Source organism: Oncorhynchus masou, chromosome 6 (assembly GCF_036934945.1).
Source record: "Oncorhynchus masou masou isolate Uvic2021 chromosome 6, UVic_Omas_1.1, whole genome shotgun sequence".
NCBI lineage: Eukaryota > Metazoa > Chordata > Actinopteri > Salmoniformes > Salmonidae > Oncorhynchus > Oncorhynchus masou.
This window is the reverse complement of record NC_088217.1, coordinates 2,005,001-2,027,144: the sequence shown is the minus strand read 5'-3', so window position 1 is coordinate 2,027,144 and position 22,144 is coordinate 2,005,001.

Genomic DNA, 22,144 nt, shown 5'->3' with positions numbered 1-22,144 from the left:
TGTCGTAATGTGTAACAGCAGTGTGTTGTAATGTGTAGTAGCAGTGTGTAGTAATGTGTCGTAGCAGTGTGTAGTAATGTGTAGCAGCAGTGTGTAGTAATGTGTAGTAGCAGTGTGTAGTAATGTGTAGCAGCAGTGTGTAGCAGTGTGTAGCAGCAGTGTGTAGTAATGTGTAGTAGCAGTGTGTAGTAGCAGTGTGTTGTAATGTGTAGCAGCATTGTGTAGTAGCAGTGTGTAGTAATGTGTAACAGCAGTGTGTAGTAATGTGTAGTAGCAGTGTGTAGTAATGTGTAGTAGCAGTGAGTAGTAATGTGTAGTAGCAGTGTGTTGTAATGTGTAGTAGCAGTGTGTTGTAGAAGTGTGTAGTAGCAGTGTGTCGTAATGTGTAACAGCAGTGTGTTGTAATGTGTCGTAGCAGTGTGTAGTAATGTGTAGCAGCAGTGTGTAGTAATGTGTAGTAGCAGTGTGTAGTAATGTGTAGTAGCAGTGTGTAGTAATGTGTAGTAGCAGTGTGTTGTAATGTGTAACAGCAGTGTGTTGTAATGTGTAGTAGCAGTGTGTTGTAGAAGTGTGTAGTAGCAGTGTGTCGTAATGTGTAGTAGCAGTGTGTAGTAATGTGTCGTAGCAGTGTGTAGTAATGTGTAGCAGCATTGTGTAGCAGTGTGTAGCAGCAGTGTGTAGTAATGTGTAGTAGCAGTGTGTAGTAGCAGTGTGTTGTAATGTGTAGCAGCATTGTGTAGTAGCAGTGTGTAGTAATGTGTAACAGCAGTGTGTAGTAATGTGTAGTAGCAGTGAGTAGTAATGTGTAGTAGCAGTGTGTTGTAATGTGTAGTAGCAGTGTGTTGTAGAAGTGTGTAGTAACAGTGTGTCGTAATGTGTAACAGCAGTGTGTAGTAATATGTCGTAGCAGTGTGTAGTAATGTGTAGCAGCAGTGTGTAGTAATGTGTAGTAGCAGTGTGTAGTAATGTGTAGTAGCAGTGTGTTGTAATGTGTAACAGCAGTGTGTTGTAATGTGTAGTAGCAGTGAGTAGTAATGTGTAGTAGCAGTGAGTAGTAATGTGTAGTAGCAGTGTGTTGTAATGTGTAGTAGCAGTGTGTTGTAGAAGTGTGTAGTAGCAGTGTGTCGTAATGTGTAACAGCAGTGTGTTGTAATGTGTCGTAGCAGTGTGTAGTAATGTGTAGCAGCAGTGTGTAGTAATGTGTAGTAGCAGTGTGTAGTAATGTGTAGTAGCAGTGTGTTGTAATGTGTAACAGCAGTGTGTTGTAATGTGTAGTAGCAGTGTGTTGTAGAAGTGTGTAGTAGCAGTGTGTCGTAATGTGTAGTAGCAGTGTGTAGTAATGTGTCGTAGCAGTGTGTAGTAATGTGTAGCAGCAGTGTGTAGCAGTGTGTAGCAGCAGTGTGTAGTAATGTGTAGTAGCAGTGTGTAGTAGCAGTGTGTTGTAATGTGTAGCAGCATTGTGTAGTAGCAGTGTGTAGTAATGTGTAACAGCAGTGTGTAGTAATGTGTAGTAGCAGTGAGTAGTAATGTGTAGTAGCAGTGTGTTGTAATGTGTAGTAGCAGTGTGTTGTAGAAGTGTGTAGTAACAGTGTGTCGTAATGTGTAACAGCAGTGTGTAGTAATATGTCGTAGCAGTGTGTAGTAATGTGTAGCAGCAGTGTGTAGTAATGTGTAGTAGCAGTGTGTAGTAATGTGTAGTAGCAGTGTGTTGTAATGTGTAACAGCAGTGTGTTGTAATGTGTAGTAGCAGTGTGTTGTAGAAGTGTGTAGTAGCAGTGTGTCGTAATGTGTAGTAGCAGTGTGTAGTAATGTGTCGTAGCAGTGTGTAGTAATGTGTAGCAGCAGTGTGTAGCAGTGTGTAGCAGCAGTGTGTAGTAATGTGTAGCATCATTGTGTAGTAGCAGTGTGTTGTAATGTGTAGCATCAGTGTGTAGTAATGTGTAGTAGCAGTGTGTAGTAATGTGTAGCCGGAGTGTGTAGTAGCAGTGTGTAGTAATGTGTAGCAGCAGTGTGTTGTAATGTGTAGTAGCAGTGTGTAGTAATGTGTATTAGCAGTGTGTAGTAATGTGTATTACCAGTGTGTAGCAGTGAGTTGTAATGTGTAGTAGCAGTGTGTTGTAATGTGTAACAGCAGTGTGTTGTAATGTGTAGTAGCAGTGTGTTGTAGAAGTTTGTAATCAGTGTGTAGTAGCAGTGTGTAGTAATGTGTAGCATTATCGGCGAATCGGTCCTTATTGTTACGAATCGGTCCTTATTGTTGCGAATCGGTCCTTATTGTTGCGAATCTGTTCTTATTGTTACGAATCTGTCCTTATTGTTGCGAATCTGTTCTTATTGTTGCGAATCTGTTCTTATTGTTGCGAATCTGTTCTTATTGTTGTGAATCTGTTCTTATTGTTGCGAATCTGTTCTTATTGTTACGAATCTGTTCTTATTGTTGCGAATCTGTTCTTATTGTTGCGAATCTGTTCTTATTGTTACGAATCTGTCCTTATTGTTGCGAATCTGTTCTTATTGTTGCGAATCTGTCCTTATTGTTGTGAATCTGTTCTTTTTGTTACAAATCTGTTCTTATTGTTGTGAATCGGTCCTTATTGTTGCGGATCTGTTCTTATTATTACGAATCTGTTCTTATTGCTGTGAATCTGTTCTTATTGTTGTGAATCGATCCTCTGTTGCCAATTGGTCCTTATTGTTGTGAATTGGTCCTTATTATTGTGAATCGTTGTTGCGAATCGGTCCTTACTGATGCAGATCGTTGTAGCGAATCTGTCCTTATTGTTGCGAATCTGTCCTTATTGTTGCGAGTTGGCCCGTATTGTTGCAAATTGATCCTTATTGTTGCAAATAGTTGTTACGAATTGTTATTGCAAATCGGTCCTTATTGTTACGAATAGTTTCTGTATGTTGTGAATCGGTTCTTATTGTTGCGAATCTGTCCTTATTGTTACGAATCGGTTCTTATTGTTGCGAATCTGTCCTTATTGTTGCGAATCTGTCCTTATTGTTGCGAATCGGTTCTTATTGTTGCGAATTGGTTCTTATTGTTGCAAATTTGTCCTTATTGTTATGAATCGCTTCTTATTGTTGTGAATCTGTCCTTATTGTTACGAATCGGTTCTTATTGTTACGAATCGGTTCTTATTGTTGTGAATCTGTCCTTATTGTTACGAATAGTTTCTGTATGTTGCGAATCTGTCCTTATTGTTGCGAATGTGTCCTTATTGTTGCGAATCTGTCCTTATTGTTGCGAATCGGTTCTTATTGTTGCGAATCTGTCCTTATTGTTACGAATCGGTTCTTATTGTTGTGAATCTGTCCTTATTGTTACGAATCGGTTCTTATTGTTGTGAATGTCATTATTGTTACGAATCGGTTCTTATTGTTGCGAATCTGTCCTTATTGTTACGAATCGGTTCTTATTGTTGCGAATCTGTCCTTATTGTTGCGAATCTGTCCTTATTGTTGCGAATCGGTTCTTATTGTTGTGAATCTGTCCTTATTGTTACGAATCGGTTCTTATTGTTGCGAATCTGTCCTTATTGTTACGAATCGGTTCTTATTGTTGCGAATCGGTTCTTATTGTTGCGAATCGGTTCTTATTGTTGCGAATCGGTTCTTATTGTTGCGAATCTGTCCTTATTGTTACGAATCGGTTCTTATTGTTGTGAATCGGTCCTTATTGTTGTGAATCGATCCTCTGTTGCCAATTGGTCCTTATTGTTGTGAATTGGTCCTTATTATTGTGAATCGTTGTTGCGAATCGGTCCTTACTGATGCAGATCGTTGTAGCGAATCGGTCCTTATTGTTACGAATCTGTCCTTATTGTTGCGAATCGGTCCTTGTTGTTGTGAATTGGTCCTTATTGTTACGAATCGGCCCTTATTGTTGGCTATATGTTTACAGGCCGTTTCCAAGCGCCTTGCAAGCTCTGGCTTATCGATGGCAAACCGTTCTGCCTTTTAAATGCATGAACAGTCAGCAGATGGTAGCAGTCAGAGGGGTGTGTGAGAGAGAGAAAGAGAGAGAGTGTGTGTGCAGCGGTAGATGCGCGGCTTGTTGAGTGTCAGGTGGGGTAATGTAGCGTGTCGGAGGGTTGTAGCGTGTTCCCATCAGGCCTTGCTCTGGACCAGCCTGGCGTGAGGACAGTTTTCTTAATGAGACGTGCGTGCGTGTCAGAGCAATCAAACCCAACACTACGCAGCCGCAAACCTACTTCAACACACTAAATACTGTAAACAGGCCAAACTATGCATCACCGCTGTGTGTGTCAGGGCAAACACACTGCAGACTCATACACCTGGTAGAGTACTACTAATCCCTGAATGCTGAGTGATAACATTAACAGGGGTAGAGGACTACTAATCCCTGAATGCTGAGTGATAATAATAACAGTGGTAGAGTTTCTACTAATCCCAGAATGCTGAGTGATAACACTAACAGAGGACTACTAATCCCAGAATGCTGAGTGATAACATTAACAGGGGTAGAGTTTCTACTAATCCCAGAATGCTGAGTGATAATAATAACAGTGGTAGAGTTTCTACTAATCCCAGAATGCTGAGTGATAACATTAACAGAGGACTACTAATCCCAGAATGCTGAGTGATAACATTAACAGGGGTAGAGTTTCTACTAATCCCAGAATGCTGAGTGATAACACTAACAGGGTTAGAAGACTACTAATCCCAGAATGCTTAGTGATAACACTAACAGGGTTAGAGGACTACTAATCCCAGAATGCTGAGTGATAACATTAACAGGGGTAGAGTTTCTACTAATCCCAGAATGCTGAGTGATAACACTAACAGGGTTAGAGGACTACTAATCCCAGAATGCTGAGTGATAACATTAACAGGGGTAGAGTTTCTACTAATCCCAGAATGCTGAGTGATAATAACAGTGGTAGAGTTTCTACTAATCCCAGAATGCTGAGTGATAACACTAACAGGGTTAGAAGACTACTAATCCCAGAATGCTTAGTGATAACATTAACAGGGTTAGAGGACTACTCATCCCAGAATGCTTAGTGATAACATTAACAGGGTTAGAGGACTACTAATCCCAGAATGCTTAGTGATAACATTAACAGGGTTAGAGGACTACTAATCCCAGAATGCTGAGTGATAACATTAACAGAGGACTACTAATCCCAGAATGCTGAGTGATAATAATAACAGGGGTAGAGTTTCTACTAATCCCAGAATGCTGAGTGATAACATTAACAGGGTAAGAGTACTACTAATCCCAGAATTCTGAGTGATAACATTAACAGAGGACTACTAATCCCAGAATGCTGAGTGATAATAATAACAGGGTAAGAGTACTACTAATCCCAGAATGCTGAGTGATAACATTAACAGGGTTAGAGTACTACTAATCCCAGAATTCTGAGTGATAACATTAACAGGGTAAGAGTACTACTAATCCCAGAATTCTGAGTGATAACATTAACAGGGGTAGAGTTTGTACTACTCCCAGAATGCTGAGTGATAACATTAACAGGGTTAGAGGACTACTAATCCCAGAATACTGAGTGATAACATTAACAGGGTTAGAGGACTACTAATCCCAGAATGCTGAGTGATAACATTAACAGGGTTAGAGGACTACTAATCCTACAATGCTGATTGATAACATTAACAGCGTTAGTGGACTACTAATCCCAGAATGCTGAGTGATAACATTAACAGGGTTAGTGGACTACTAATCCCAGAATGCTGAGTGATAACATTAACAGGGGTAGAGGACTACTATTCCCAGAATGCTGAGTGATAACATTAACAGGGTTAAAGGACTACTAATCCCAGAATGCTGAGTGATACCATTAACAGGGGTAGAGGACTACTAATCCCAGAATGCTGAGTGATAACATTAACAGGGTTAGAGGACTACTAATCCCAGAATGCTGAGTGATAACATTAACAGGGGTTGAGTTTCTAATCCCAGAATGCTGAGTGATAACATTAACAGGGGTTTCTACTAATCCCAGAATGCTGAGTGATAACATTAACAGGGGGGGTGTAGAAACAGACATCTCTCTCTAAATTTACATGAATTTCCAAGAACAAGTCCCTCTTCTCTACATGAATTACAGTTCAATGAATATATCTTATCGGATGCAACCCAAACAACATCATTTTCCGTACATACGGCCCATAGTCCTGCAACCAAACGGCACCCTATTCCCTCTATAGGGCCCATAGAGCTCTGGTTAAAAGTAGGGCACTTTAATAGGGAATAGGGTGCCATTCATGACAAATTCTCAGTTTTAGCACATTTAAAACCATCAATCTCTGGAGCATTAACACAATGGCCATAAATGGAACACATTATTCCGCACAGTACCTGATGATTAATAGGTGTGTGTGTGTGTGTGTATGTGTGTGTGTGGTTCACACACAACCCTAAATAATAAATAGATGAGCTACATTAATACAGTGATCTGTTGATAAACATTCAGGTGATGTGACATGGGGTTCAACAACAGACTGCACTTAGCTCCTCTTATGTTGTTGCTATGGTTTCCTCTGTTTGATAACTAACTACTTAACCAAAAACTATATCAGGCTTGGACAGTACAGTGGTGTCCGGAGACCAAGGATGCCTCCTTTTTTTGTGTTAATACAGAAGGTAGTGTCCTATATAGTAAATAGAGTGCCATTTGGGATGCTACCTAAGTCCCCTCCCCCCTCCAGCCTGAAGGATCCCAGGCAGGTTGCCCTGTAGGTGCCTGTATGTAAACTGTGTACACAGCTTCACTCTGGTCTGTTTTGCTATAGTCATTAGTCTACGTCATTGTGAGGGCTGTACTGTGTATCTCGTTCTGCTGTTGCAGTTTGCTCTGAGCGGTTGAGGTAATGTTGATTGTCCGTGGTCCGTGCGCGTGTGTACATGTGATGTTTGCTGTTAGTGGTTGAGGTAATGTTCTGTCCACGTGCCAGTCTGAGGGGTGAGGAGGAAGAGAGAGGTGGAAGGGGGGGGGGTAAATCCTCCTCCCATCTGGGATAGGTCAGTCGTGTCTGTGGTTTCTGTGGAGACGCTGTGATCTCCCTGATTGGTTGAGACAGCCTCTGACATGGCCCTCCATCCTCTCCGTCTCTCAGTTGACACGAAAGAGTGAAACTTATCGATGCAGAGAGCTCTTAATGCAGCGTACAGGGTTAGCATGACAACACTGCACAGATCTCTGAGGTTAGCATGTAACGTCGATGGGTTTAGGCTTCTATACGTGATACTCACATTTCCCTATACTTATGAGGTTGCTACAACCTAGCCTATGAATGAGTTTACAACTTAGCACAGGTTGAGAGAAAAATTTGAGAAATCAAGGGGAAAGACAGTAACACATTCAATACAACCTTGTACATTTGCCTGCATCTAGCTGATCAAGGGTGTAATCATTAGTCCAGCAGTTGCAAATGAGAGTTTCTATTGGACAGAGTCAGGTATGTTGATCCCCGTTACTGTTGGTTCCATTTAAGAAACGTTTTTCTCCTTTTCCCTTGTGGACTCCAGTGTACAACACATCAGCTGTCTGTGGCCAGGCTAAAAAACCTTTCCAATCCAAACCAAAACCTTTCCAATCCAAACCAAAACCTTTCCAAGCCAAACCAAAACCTTTCCAAGCCAAACCAAAACCTTTCCAATCCAAACCAAAACCTTTCCAATCCAAACCAAAACCTTTCCAATCCAAACCAAAACCTTTCCAATCCAAACCAAAACCTTTCCAATCCAAACCAAAACCTTTCCAATCCAAACCAAAACCTTTCCAATCCAAACCAAAACCTTTCCAATCCAAACCAAAACCTTTCCAAGCCAAACCAAAACCTTTCCAATCCAAACCAAAACCTTTCCAATCCAAACCAAAACCTTTCCAATCCAAACCAAAACCTTTCCAATCCAAACCAAAACCTTTCCAAGCCAAACCAAAACCTTTCCAATCCAAACCAAAACCTTTCCAATCCAAACCAAAACCTTTCCAATCCAAACCAAAACCTTTCCAATCCAAACCAAAACCTTTCCAAGCCAAACCAAAACCTTTCCAATCCAAACCAAAACCTTTCCAATCCAAACCAAAACCTTTCCAAGCCAAACCTTCAAATCATAACAACATAGCTCAGAAAGTAGGAAGCTCACTTATCCATTTATATGCAGATGATAGAGTCGTAAATTCACATGGCCCCTCCCCGGATGTTGTGTTAAATGCTCTACAACAAAGCTTTCTTAGTGTCCAACAAGCTCTGTCTGCCCTTAACTTTGTTCTGAACAGCTCCAAAACAAAAGTCATGTGGTTTGTGAAGAAGAATGCCCCTCTTCCCACGGGTGTGAATAATACCTCTGAGGGTTTAGAGCTCGAGGTAGTCACCTCATACAAGTGCTTGGGAATATTGCTAGAAGGTGCACTGTCCTTCTCTCAGCACATATTAAAGCTGGAGGCTAAAGTTAAATTTAGACTTGGTTTCCTCTATTGTAATCGTTCCTCTTTCACCCCAGCTGCCAAACACTGATTCAGATAACCATCCTACCCATGCTAGATTACGGAGACGTAATTTATAGATCGGCAGGTGAGAGTGCTCTCAAGCGGCTCGATGTTCTTTACCATTCAGTCATCAGATTTGCCACCAATGCTCCTTATAGGACACATCACTGCACTCTATACTCCTCTGTAAACTGGTCATCTCTGTATATCCATCGCAATTTATAAAACCCTCACTCCCCCCCTATCTGAAATATCTACTGCAGCCCTCATCCTCCACATACAACACCCGTTCTGCCAGTCACATTCTGTTAAAGGTCCACAAAACACACACATCTCTGGGTCGCGACTGGAACGAGCTGCAACATACACTCAAACTGGACAGTTTTATCTCCATCTCTTCATTCAAAGACTCAATCATGGACACTCTTACTGACAGTTGTGACTGCTTTGTGTTATGTATTGTTGTCTCTACCTTCTTGCCCTTTATGCTGTTGTCTGTGCCCAATAATATTTTGTATCATGTTTTGTGCTGCTACCATGTTGCGTTTCTACCATGCTGTGTTTTCATGTGTTGCTGCCATGCTATATTGTTGTCTTAGGTCTCTCTTTACGTAGTGTTTTGTTGTCTCTCGAGGTGTGTTTTGTCCTGTTTTAATTTTTTTAAAATCAGTCCCCGTTCCAACAGGAGGCCTCTCGTCGTTGTAAATCAGAATTTGTTCTTAACTGACTTGCCTAGTTAAATAAAAATACAAAATAAATAAAATCATGACCCTGCATTGTTGTCACATCCTAGTCAACTAGAACTACTAGAAATAGCATGTTAGTTGAGTTACCTTCTAAAGTCATGCAGTATAGTGTACAGTCAGAAAGCCGTTTCGCAGTTACACCGGCATGCCCCGGTGGTAATAAATTCATAAAACCAAGGTTACATAGCCATAGCCAGCTAGCTAACATAGCATCCCTCTTTGTTTGAGTTGGGTGTTTGAGTAGGGTGTTTGAGTAGGGTGTTTGAGTAGGGTGTTTGAGTAGGGTGTTTGAGTAGGGTGTTTGAGTTGGGTGTTTGAGTAGGGTGTTTGAGTAGGCTGCATTAGCTAGCTAAGTGTAAGTGTAAAAAATATCTCTCTTGCTTCTCCTTCATTGTTAAAGGAATGTAATTGTTCAGCACTGTTCAACTATTGCCTTTCTCTTTGAGTCAACTACTCACCACATTTCATGCAGGGCTAGATATCTGTAGCTTCTGCTTTCATTACTAGATTCATTCTCTGATCCTTTGATTGGGTGGACAACATGTCAGTTCATGCTGCAATAGATAATAATAAGGTATAAATATGTACATGAAGGCGGGTAAAGTGACATCAGGATAGATGATAATAAGGTATTTGAAGGTAGATATGTACATGAAGGCAGGTAGATATGTACATAAGGCAGGGTAAAGTGACTAGCATCAGGATAGATAATAATAAGGTATTTGAGGTAGATATGTACATGAAGGCAGGGTAAAGTGACTAGGCATCAGGATAGATAATAATAAGGTATTTGAGGTAGATATGTACATGAAGGCAGGGTAAAGTGACTAGACATCAGGATAGATGATAATAAGGTATTTGAGGTAGATATGTACATGAAGGCAGGGTAAAGTGACTAGGCATCAGGATAGATAATAATAAGGTATTAGAGGTAGATATGTCCATGAAGGCAGGGTAAAGTGACGAGGCATCAGGATAGAGGTATTAGAGGTAGATATGTACATGAAGGCAGGGTAAAGTGACTAGGCATCAGGATAGATAATAATAAGGTATTTGAGGTAGATATGTACATGAAGGCAGGGTAAAGTGACTAGGCATCAGGATAGATAATAATAAGGTATTTGAGGTAGATATGTACATGAAGGCAGGGTAAAGTGACTAGGCATCAGGATAGATAATAATAAGGTATTTGAGGTAGATATGTACATGAAGGCAGGGTAAAGTGACTAGGCATCAGGATAGATAATAATAAGGTATTAGAGGTAGATATGTACATGAAGGCAGGGTAAAGTGACATCAGGATAGATAATAATAAGGTATTAGAGGTAGATATGTACATGAAGGCAGGGTAAAGTGACATCAGGATAGATAATAATAAGGTATTAGAGGTAGATATGTACATGAAGGCAGGGTAAAGTGACATCATGATAGATAATAATAAGAGTAAAATAATGACTGGAGCAGCAGCATATAATTATTGTAAAAGTGTGTATGTATGTGTGCATAAGTAGTGTGTGTGTGAGTGTGTATTTTCTAGCCTTCCTCTGACAACACCTGATACAGAGGTCCTGGATGACAGGGAGCTCAGCCCCGTCAGGAAGTCCAGGATCCAGTTGTAGAGGGAGGGGTTCAGTCCCAGGGTCCCCAGCTTGGTGATGAGCTTGAAGGGGACTGTGGTCTATGAACAGCATTATAGTTATTTCCTGTCTTGTCCAGGTGGGAGAGGGCAGTGTGAAGTGCATTTGAGATTGCGTCATCTGTGGATCTGTTGGGGAGGTGAACTGGAGAGGGTCCAGGGGGTCTGGGATGATGGTGTTGATGTCAGTACCATGTCAGTACTCTGCCCTAAACCTTAGAGACTGTTCTAGCCAGCTACCACCCAGTACTCTGCCCTGAACCTTAGAGACTGTTCTAGCCAGCTACCACCCAGTACTCTGCCCTGAAGTTTAGAGACTGTTCTAGCCAGCTACCACCCAGTACTCTGCCCTGAAGTTTAGAGACTGTTCTTGCCAGCTACCACCCAGTACTCTGCCCTGAAGTTTAGAGACTGTTCTAGCCAGCCACCACCCAGTACTCTGCCCTGAACCTTAGAGACTGTTCTAGCCAGCTACCACCCAGTACTCTGCCCTGAAGTTTAGAGACTGTTCTTGCCAGCTACCACCCAGTACTCTGCCCTGAAGTTTAGAGACTGTTCTAGCCAGCCACCACCCAGTACTCTGCCCTGAACCTTAGAGACTGTTCTAGCCAGCTACCACCCAGTACTCTGCCCTGAACCTTAGAGACTGTTCTAGCCAGCTACCACCCAGTACTCTGCCCTGAAGTTTAGAGACTGTTCTAGCCAGCTACCACCCAGTACTCTGCCCTGAAGTTTAGAGACTGTTCTTGCCAGCTACCACCCAGTACTCTGCCCTGAAGTTTAGAGACTGTTCTAGCCAGCCACCACCCAGTACTCTGCCCTGAACCTTAGAGACTGTTCTAGCCAGCTACCACCCAGTACTCTGCCCTGAAGTTTAGAGACTGTTCTAGCCAGCTACCACCCAGTACTCTGCCCTGAAGTTTAGAGACTGTTCTAGCCAGCTACCACCCAGTACTCTGCCCTGAAGTTTAGAGACTGTTCTTGCCAGCTACCACCCAGTACTCTGCCCTGAAGTTTAGAGACTGTTCTAGCCAGCCACCACCCAGTACTCTGCCCTGAACCTTAGAGACTGTTCTAGCCAGCTACCACCCAGTACTCTGCCCTGAAGTTTAGAGACTGTTCTAGCCAGCTACCACCCAGTACTCTGCCCTGAACCTTAGAGACTGTTCTTGCCAGCTACCACCCAGTACTCTGCCCTGAAGTTTAGAGACTGTTCTAGCCAGCTACCACCCAGTACTCTGCCCTGAACCTTAGAGACTGTTCTTGCCAGCTACCACCCAGTACTCTGCCCTAAAGTTTAGAGACTGTTCTAGCCAGCTACCACCCAGTACTCTGCCCTGAGGTTTAGAGACTGTTCTAGCCAGCTACCACCCAGTACTCTGCCCTGAAGTTTAGAGACTGTTCTAGCCAGCTACCACCCAGTACTCTGCCCTGAAGTTTAGAGACTGTTCTTGCCAGCTACCACCCAGTACTCTGCCCTGAAGTTTAGAGACTGTTCTAGCCAGCCACCACCCAGTACTCTGCCCTGAACCTTAGAGACTGTTCTAGCCAGCTACCACCCAGTACTCTGCCCTGAAGTTTAGAGACTGTTCTAGCCAGCTACCACCCAGTACTCTGCCCTGAAGTTTAGAGACTGTTCTAGCCAGCTACCACCCAGTACTCTGCCCTGAAGTTTAGAGACTGTTCTTGCCAGCTACCACCCAGTACTCTGCCCTGAAGTTTAGAGACTGTTCTAGCCAGCCACCACCCAGTACTCTGCCCTGAACCTTAGAGACTGTTCTAGCCAGCTACCACCCAGTACTCTGCCCTGAAGTTTAGAGACTGTTCTAGCCAGCTACCACCCAGTACTCTGCCCTGAACCTTAGAGACTGTTCTTGCCAGCTACCACCCAGTACTCTGCCCTGAAGTTTAGAGACTGTTCTAGCCAGCTACCACCCAGTACTCTGCCCTGAACCTTAGAGACTGTTCTTGCCAGCTACCACCCAGTACTCTGCCCTAAAGTTTAGAGACTGTTCTAGCCAGCTACCACCCAGTACTCTGCCCTGAGGTTTAGAGACTGTTCTAGCCAGCTACCACCCAGTACTCTGCCCTGAACCTTAGAGACTGTTCTAGCCAGCTACCACCCAGTACTCTGCCCTGAAGTTTAGAGACTGTTCTTGCCAGCTACCACCCAGTACTCTGCCCTGAAGTTTAGAGACTGTTCTAGCCAGCTACCACCCAGTACTCTGCCCTGAAGTTTAGAGACTGTTCTAGCCAGCTACCACCCAGTACTCTGCCCTGAAGTTTAGAGACTGTTCTAGCCAGCTACCAACCAGTACTTTACTAATGTTTATATACAATTTCTCCCACTTTATATGAATGTACTGTATTCTAGTCATGGCTCATCCTGCATAAATTATTTTTTAGATTTTCCTGGATTATGTGTATTTTTATGTTATTAAAAATATTAATTGTTGGAGCTAGAAACAAGCATTTTGCTGCATCTGCAAATCTGTGTACGCCACCAATAAACTAATTGGATTTGATGACCAGCCTTTCAAATTGTTCCAGTAATTACAGATGTCAGTGCAAGTCATTTAGGTAGATTACCTTGTAGTTATTGGGAACACGAACAATGGTGGTCAGCTTGAAACATGTTGGGATTACCGACTGGGAAAAGGAGAGACTGAAAATGTCTGTGGATGCTCTGACAACGTGTCCTGGTATTCCATCTGGCCCGGCGGCCTTGTGATTGTTAACCTGTTTCAACATTTTGCTCACATCGGCCATTGAGAGCGAGATCACAGAGTCATCCAGAACAACAGGGGCTTTCATGCAGGACTCAGTGTCGTTTTCCTCGATAAAAGCCATTTAGCTCGTTTGGGAATTCTGCATCACTGGATATTTCATGGCTTGGTTTTCCTTTGTAATCTGTTATCATCTGCACACCCTGCCACATCCAGTGAGCGTCAGAGCCGGTGCAATAGGATTCCACCTTCCTCCTCTATTCTCCTTTTGCATGTTGGAAGTCGTAGTGGGATTTCTTGCATGTGTCCATGTCCGTGTCCCGTTCTTTGTAAGTGGCAGCTCTAGCCTTTAGCTCAGTGTGGATGTTGCCTGTAATCCATGGCTTCTGGTTGGGATATGTGCGTACGGTCACTGTGGGGATGACGTCATCGATGCACTTATTAATGAAGCTGGTGACTGAGGTGGTTAACTCCTCAATGCCATTGGATGAACCATGGAACATATCCCAGTCTGTAGTAGCAAAACAGTCTTTTAGCCTTGTCTGTTTCATCGTACCACTTCCGTATTGAGGGTGTCACTGGTACTTCCTGTTTTAACATTTGTTTGTAAACAGGAAAGCCAGGATAGTCATGGTCTTTTTTTCCTGAAAGGAGGGCGAGGGAGGGCCTTTCTGTGGGTAGAACAAAAAGTGTTGAATGTTAGCGCCCCTTCAGGAGAAGTGAGGTAGAGCAGTTAAGTCTCACCGCATTAAAGTCCCCGCGTTAAAGTCACATAACATAGTCCAGTTGAACTAAGACATATTTTTGATGCCTTCATCCACTGTCAGGTGAAACACTAGGGTTATCATCTATCTTTAAGAGCAGTGACGAGAAGACTTGGGCCGTGTTCCAAATGGCCCCCTATTCCCTATATAGTTCATTACTTATTTATTTTTTTACCCTGGGCCAATAGGAAGCTGGTCAAAAGTAGTGCACTATATATATATATATATATATATATATATATATGGAACAGGATGCCATTTGTGAGGTAGTCCTGTCCTGACTGATGGAGTAATAAAATGTTCTTGTGTATACAGAACATATTTCATCCTGGTACCTGCACATCCTCTGGTTAAAAGCTGCTTCATCAATCTTCACACACACAGAGGAAGAGAACGAGTTCTTACTTCTAAACAAAGGAAAAGAGAGGAGAGAGACAGGAGCGAGAGAGGAGAGAGAAAGGAAAGATAGAAGAGTGAGAGAAAGAGAGAGGAGCGAAAGAGAGAGGGAGCGAGAGGCTCCGTAATGGGACATTCCCCCAGTCTAACAAGCAGGTGTTAGAAGGCATCATCACATCAGTAAAAGAACACTCCAGGACCAAAGTGATTTTAGGCCATGTGTTCTAAAATGGGGGACAACCAATCATTTAGTCACGAACAGAACCATTCTTTTTTTTGTTCCGTACCATTATTCCCAACAGAAAAATTAAGTTCTGAAACAGTTCGAACCCCCCCCCTTAAAAGTACAGGTTTATATTGTTCATTTCTAAACCTCTGAAAAAAGTTTTACATTTACAGTAGCTCAACAACAAAAAAAGTTTACTATTTTAAACATCTCACCCTTATTTCTGAATCATGCTTCTAAAGTCGTCAGTTGACTACAGTAACCTGCTTCAGAGGGGAGGAGCTGGTAGCACACACACAAAGGTTTCCAGCTGGCAGTTAGACACTGGAATACATTTCTGAGTGACAAAGTGAGGACTTTGCATTGGCACTTTGTTACAATCTTTAGGGGACTGGAAGGAAATGCTTGGGACATAAAATAACGTTATTAAATGGTTCCCATGCATTTAAAATAACGGTTACTTTCCAGGAACAGTTTAGATCACTTTCGTTTTTGGTTTGGGTTCTATTCCTCAAATAATAGCAGTAATGTTCAGGTCTGTTCCCTGAACCAGTTCCAACCCATGCAACCAAGTGCAACGTTTGATAATGACAAGCTGTTGGAATATTACAAAAACTTAGACTGTAGGTTTAAAAATACTGTTGATTTGTCACTGTCATCTGCCTGCCTGTACAGAACAGTAAGGTGTTCTTCACACGTCCCAAATGGCACCCTATTCCCCATGGACCCAGGTTAAAACAAGTACCATTTGGGACAGAGCCCAGATCTAGAATTTACCCTCCTTGCCAGTTACTCTCACCCACTACCCTGGTCCAATACCGCTCAGACATTTAAATCCACACCCCTGTCAGTTTAAGTGCACTTGAGGATTTATTTATTAGCAGCACTTGTAAACTTTCCCATAAAAACCCAAGTGAACTTCTCTATGAGAATGGTAAGTGCAGTTCTCCATTCATCACAGGCTGGGTTTGAGCCAGGCAGATGGCCTCTTAGTCTGCCAAACTCTATGAGAAACAGATAGAGAGGGGGAGAAAGAGAGAGAAGAGAGACCAGCAGAGCAAGAGAAAGAAAAATGTCAAATTCAATGACACAATTTAATAGTTCATCTTCTTAGACCATCCAATGGTGAATTAGTTAAGATACTATCTGACAGACCTTGACTATCTTATCTAGGTTGCGTCCCAAATGACTCCTCTAGCGGTCAGGGGGGGCTGGTTAACAACTGACGAGAGTGTGAAGTACCACAAGCTGTAGACAAAAATGGACCTTTCTCCAGGGAAACGACCCAGGACTTTTATTCAGGGAAGGAAACAGAATGGAAGGAAACAGAATGGAAGGAAACAGAATGGAAGGAAACAGAATGGAAGGAAACAGAATGGAAGGAAACAGAATGGAAGGAAACAGAATGCGCCACAGCGCTGGATAACAACAAAAACCAACCCCTAGCACGTCTTTGAGCCTTTCTACACAACTCTTCCGGGCTCTGTTACCGGACAGCTAAGCTGTTTACCGGCATATCCAACAAATAAAACAGAAATTCAACAAGCTTGTCCTTACTTGGGTCAGGTCTACAGCCAAGTAACATCCAGGGTTCGATATCCCTCCCAGTATTGGAGGGCCCTGCCTGTCAGCTCTTGCTGCTCCAGTCCCCAAAACAGACCTGGCCAATGGCAGGTTAAAACAGCCACCACCCAACCTCCAAGCTAATTAAATTCAGGTGTGTGTAATTAGGCTCTTACCCCTCCGGGCCATCCTCTCTGCTGACCAGCAGATGTAGCAAATGAGCAGGAATACATATATTAAAGTGGGCTGGCAGGTAGCCTAGTGGTTAGAGTGTAGGGGTGGCAGGTAGCCTAGTGGTTAGAGTGTAGAGGCAACAGGTATTCTAGTGGTTAGAGTGTAGAAGGCGACAGGTAGCCTAATGGTCAGAGCATTGGGCCGGTAACCGAAAGATTGCTCCATCGAATCCCTGAGCTGACAAAGTAAAAATCTTTTGTTCTGCCCCTGAACAATGCTGTTAACCCACTGTTCCCTGATAGGCCGTCATTGTAAATAAAAATCAGGTACAAATTATTATTTTCCGAACTGACTTGCTTAGTAAAATAAAGGTAAAAAACATTGGCCTTCACACACCCACCCAAATCAATTATGCGCCGAATACAACAGTGACCTTACAGACTTCACAGTGAAATGCTTACTTACAAGCCCAATAAAAAATAAAAGTAACAAATATTTAGCGAGCAGCAGTAAAATAACAATAGCGAGGCTATATACAGGGGGTACTGGTACAGAGACAATGTGGAGACTATATACAGGGGGTACTAATCTTAATGGTTTACAGTCGTCTCAATAAAACTGTGAAGGACCTCGGCGTTACTCTGGACCCTGATCTCTCTTTTGAAGAACATATCAAGACCATTTCAAGGACAGCTTTTTTCCATCTACGTAACATTGCAAAAATCAGAAACTTTCTGTCCAAAAATGATGCAGAACAATTAATCCATGCTTTTGTCACTTCTAGGTTAGACTACTGCAATGCCCTACTTTCCGGCTACCTGGATAAAGCACTAAATAAACTTCAGTTAGTGCTAAATACGGCTGCTAAATACGGCTGCTAGAATCCTGACTAGAACTAGATTTGATCATATTACTCAAGTGCTAGCCTCCCTACACTGGCTTCCTGTCAAGGCAAGGGCTGATTTCAAGGTTTTACTGCTAACCTACAGCATTACATGGGCTTGCTCCTACCTATCTCTCTGATTTGGTCCTGCCGTACATACCTACACGTACGCTACGGTCTCAAGACGCAGGCCTCCTAATTGTCACTAGAATTTCTAAGCAAACAGCTGGAGGCAGGGCTTTCTCCTATAGAGCTCCATTTTTATGGAACGGTCTGCCTACCCATGTCAGGGACGCAAACTCGGTCTCAACCTTTAAGTCTCTACTGAAGACTCACCTCTTCAGTGGGTCATATGATTGAGTGTAGTCTGGCCCAGGAGTGGGAAGGTGAACGGAAAGGCTCTGGAGCAACGAACCACCCTTGCTGTCTCTGCCTGGCCGGTTCCCCTCTTTCCACTGGGATTCTCTGCCTCTAAACCTATTGCAGGGGCTGAGTCACTGGCTTACTGGGGCTCTCTCATGCCGTCCCTGGGAGGGATGCGTCACTTGAGTGGGTTGAGTCACTGATGTGATCTTCCTGTCTGGGTTGGCGCCCCCCCCCTTGGGTTGTGCCGTGGCGGAGATCTTTGTGGGCTATACTCAGCCTTGTCTCAGGATGGTAAGTTGGTGGTTGAAGATATCCCTCTAGTGGTGTGGGGGCTGTGCTTTGGCAAAGTGGGTGGGGTTATATCCTTCCTGTTTGGCCCTATCCGGGAGTGTCCTCGGATGGGGCCACAGTGTCTCCTGACCCCTCCTGTCTCAGCCTCCAGTATTTATGCTGCAGTAGTTTATGTGTCGGGGGGCTGGGGTCAGTTTGTTATATCTGGAGTACTTCTCCTGACCTATTCGGTGTCCTGTGTGAATTTAAGTGTGCGTTCTCTAATTCTCTCTTTCTCTCTTTCTTTCTCTCTCTCGGAGGACCTGAGCCCTAGGACCATGCTTCAGGACTACCTAACATGATGACTCCTTGCTGTCCCCAGTCCACCTGGCCATGCTGCTGCTCCAGTTTCAACTGTTCTGCCTTATTTTTATTGGACCATGCTGGTTATGTTATGAACATTTGAACATCTTGGCCATGTTCTGTTATAATCTCCACCCGGCACAGCCAGAAGAGGACTGGCCACCCCACATAGCCTGGTTCCTCTCTAGGTTTCTTCCTAGGTTTTGGCCTTTCTAGGGAGTTTTTCCTAGCCACCGTGCTTCTACACCTGCATTGCTTGCTGTTTGGGGTTTTAGGCTGGGTTTCTGTACAGCACTTTGAGATATCAGCTGATGTACAAAGGGCTATATAAATACATTTGATTTGATTTGATACTGGTACAGAGTCAATGTCGAGGCTATATACAGGGGGTACTGGTACAGAGTCAATGTGGAGGCTATATACAGGGGGTACCGGTACAGAGTCAATGTGTGGGAGCACCGGTTAGTCGAGGTAGTTTAGGTAATATGTACATGTAGGTAGAGTTAATGTGACTATGCATAGATAATAACAGAGAGTAGCAGCAGTGTAGAAGAAGGGTGGGGGCAATGCAAACAGTCTGGGTCGTCATTTGATTGGCTGTTCAGGAGTCTTATGTCTTGGGGGTAGAAGCTGTTTAGAAGCCTCTTGGACCTAGACCTGGTGCTCCGGTACCGCTTGCCGTGCGGTAGCAGAGAGAAGAGACTATAACTAGGGTGGCTGGAGTCTTTGACTATTTTTAGGGCCTTCCTCTGACACCGCCTGGTATAGAGGTCCTGGATGGCAGAAAGCTTGGCCCCAGTGATGTTTGTTGGTGATGTGGACACCAAGGAACGTGAAGCTGCTTCACTATAGCCCCATCCTTTTCCTGTAGTCCACAATCATCATCTTTGTCTTGATCACACTCCCTATTCCCTATGTAATGTACTACTTACAATCAGGGCCCATAGTACACTATTTAGGGAATAGGGTGCCATTTGAGATGTATCCCTTGTCCAGCAGAGGACAGTAGCTGTTCTTCAGTACTGGAATAAAACAATCATCATTTTTGTGTAAGTTCCATTTCCAGCTGCTATATGTCACTTTTTAGGTGCCCCAATCAAATTCACATGGAATGGTGTGTTATAGATCTGTCATTCACATTTAAAAGCAAGTCTAAGGAGCGGTAGATCTGTTCTAGGTGCTCTACTTCTATGCTTCCCATTCTTAAGATTTGCTTCGCGTCTTTTACTTGCCGGTTTTGTACACCAGCTTCAAACGGCTGAAGATACAATATTTATGGTCATTGGAAAATATATTTCACTGGTTTAGATGGTACAATGATTCTCTACACAATGACTGCTTGTTTTTGTCACATGAACTGAAATTAAGCGAGAAGTTTAGCAAACATGAAATGGCGGAATGATTTCTGCATAGTAAAACTCTAACTATTGGAACAAATAGCACATACATATGGTAGTGAATATTTAGATTTATAGTGTTACAGTATGTCCCACATTTGGCCTCGTCAGCAGGATTTAGATACGTTTTGTTTGCATACAGCACAGATACTATTCACCATTAGACGCGGAATAAAAACATTTTCAGTCTTATGATGGGAGAGAGGGAAAGTTAGGGAGATAGAGCGAGTGTACAGGGCTGAATGAACAGCCTCCATGTCTCTCAGAGAGAGAGAGAGTGTGTGTGTGTGTGTGTGTGTGTGTGTGTGTGTGTGTGTGTGTGTGTGTGTGTGTACAGGGCTGAATGAACAGCAGTCTTTGGGGAGAGAGAGAACACATGGATTTGGGTCTGCTTAGCGTCAGAATGAGTCAATAATGTATCACTTTGTTTCCATGATTTCAACTCAATTAAATCATTAAGTATCATTAAGGGACTGAGTGTAATAGGCCCTCTGGAGCAGGGAGGGTAGGCCCCACGGTGGAGGGAGTGTAGACCCTCTGGAGCAGGGAGGGTAGGCCTCACGGTGGAGGGGGGTCAGCTCCAAGACCCGTCCAATTCTTCAGGAATTGATGGGTAGAAATGAAATGATCATTTAATAACTGCAGGAAATCGTATTTTTCTCAGTAATTCTACTCAACAAAACATTGCAACAACCATTTAAATGGATAAGTCTCTCAAAATGATATTTTAATATTAGTTCACTGTTAAAGCAATCCTACAAGATTGTGCATGTCAGCAATCAAGAGCCTTTTGAGCTTAAGCCTTTTAAAAATAGGATGGTGCATTTTTCCACTTAGTAGCAGAACACATTTGTTTATAGTGTCACATACACCAGAGATTGTTTCCTTTTGTACCTTTGGAACAGAGACCAACTCTCTGGTTAAATCCCATGACTGGCATATCCTCTATCAGATGCAACCCAGTTGTGAAACCTCACATTAAATGGTTTCCTCACAGTAAAACGCTTTCACCATAATAAAAAGGGAAAGGGTCTAATGATCTACATCCTCTCTGTTACCGAGACCAGCAATGATCTACATCCTCTCTGGCAGCGGTGGGCTGGAACGTTACCGAGACCTGCAATGATCTACATCCTCTCTGGCAGCGGTGGGCTGGAACGTTACCGAGACCAGCAATGATCTACATCCTCTCTGGCAGCGGTGGGCTGGAACGTTACCGAGACCAGCAATGATCTACATCCTCTCTGGCAGCGGTGGGCTGGAACGTTACCGAGACCTGCAATGATCTACATCCTCTCAGCGGTGGGCTGGAACGCGGACCTGCAATGATCTACATCCTCTCTGGCTGGGCTGGAACGTTACCGAGACCAGCAATGATCTACATCCTCTCTGGCAGCGGTGGGCTGGAACGTTACCGAGACCAGCAATGATCTACATCCTCTCTGGCAGCGGTGTGCTGGAATGTTACCGAGACCAGCAATGATCTACATCCTCTCTGGCAGCGGTGGGCTGGAACGTTACCGAGACCAGCAATGATCTACATCCTCTCTGACAGCGGTGGGCTGGAACGTTACCGAGACCAGCAATGATCTACATCCTCTCTGGTAGCGGTGGGCTGGAACGTTACCGAGACCAGCAATGATCTACATCCTCTACGGCAGCGGTGGGCTGGAACGTTACCGAGACCAGCAATGATCTACATCCTCTCTGGCAGCGGTGTGCTGGAACGTTACCGAGACCAGCAATGATCTACATCCTCTCTGGCAGCGGTGGGCTGGAACGTTACCGAGACCAGCAATGATCTACATCCTCTCTGGCAGCGGTGGGCTGGAACGTTACCGAGACCAGCAATGATCTACATCCTCTCTGGCAGCGGTGGGCTGGAACGTTACCGAGACCAGCAATGATCTACATCCTCTACGGCAGCGGTGGGCTGGAACGTTACCGAGACCAGCCAGGAGCCAGAGACAGAGTCCCAAACGGCAGTCTATCCCCAGTGTAGTTCACTACTTCCAACCAGGACCCTATGGGCCCTAGTGCACTATAATAGGCAATAAGGTGCCATTCGGGATGCAGATAGAGAGCTGGCAGGGACTGAACCTACACCAGGCAGGTCCAGAGTATCATTCCTCATGGTCTGTGTTCTAAACA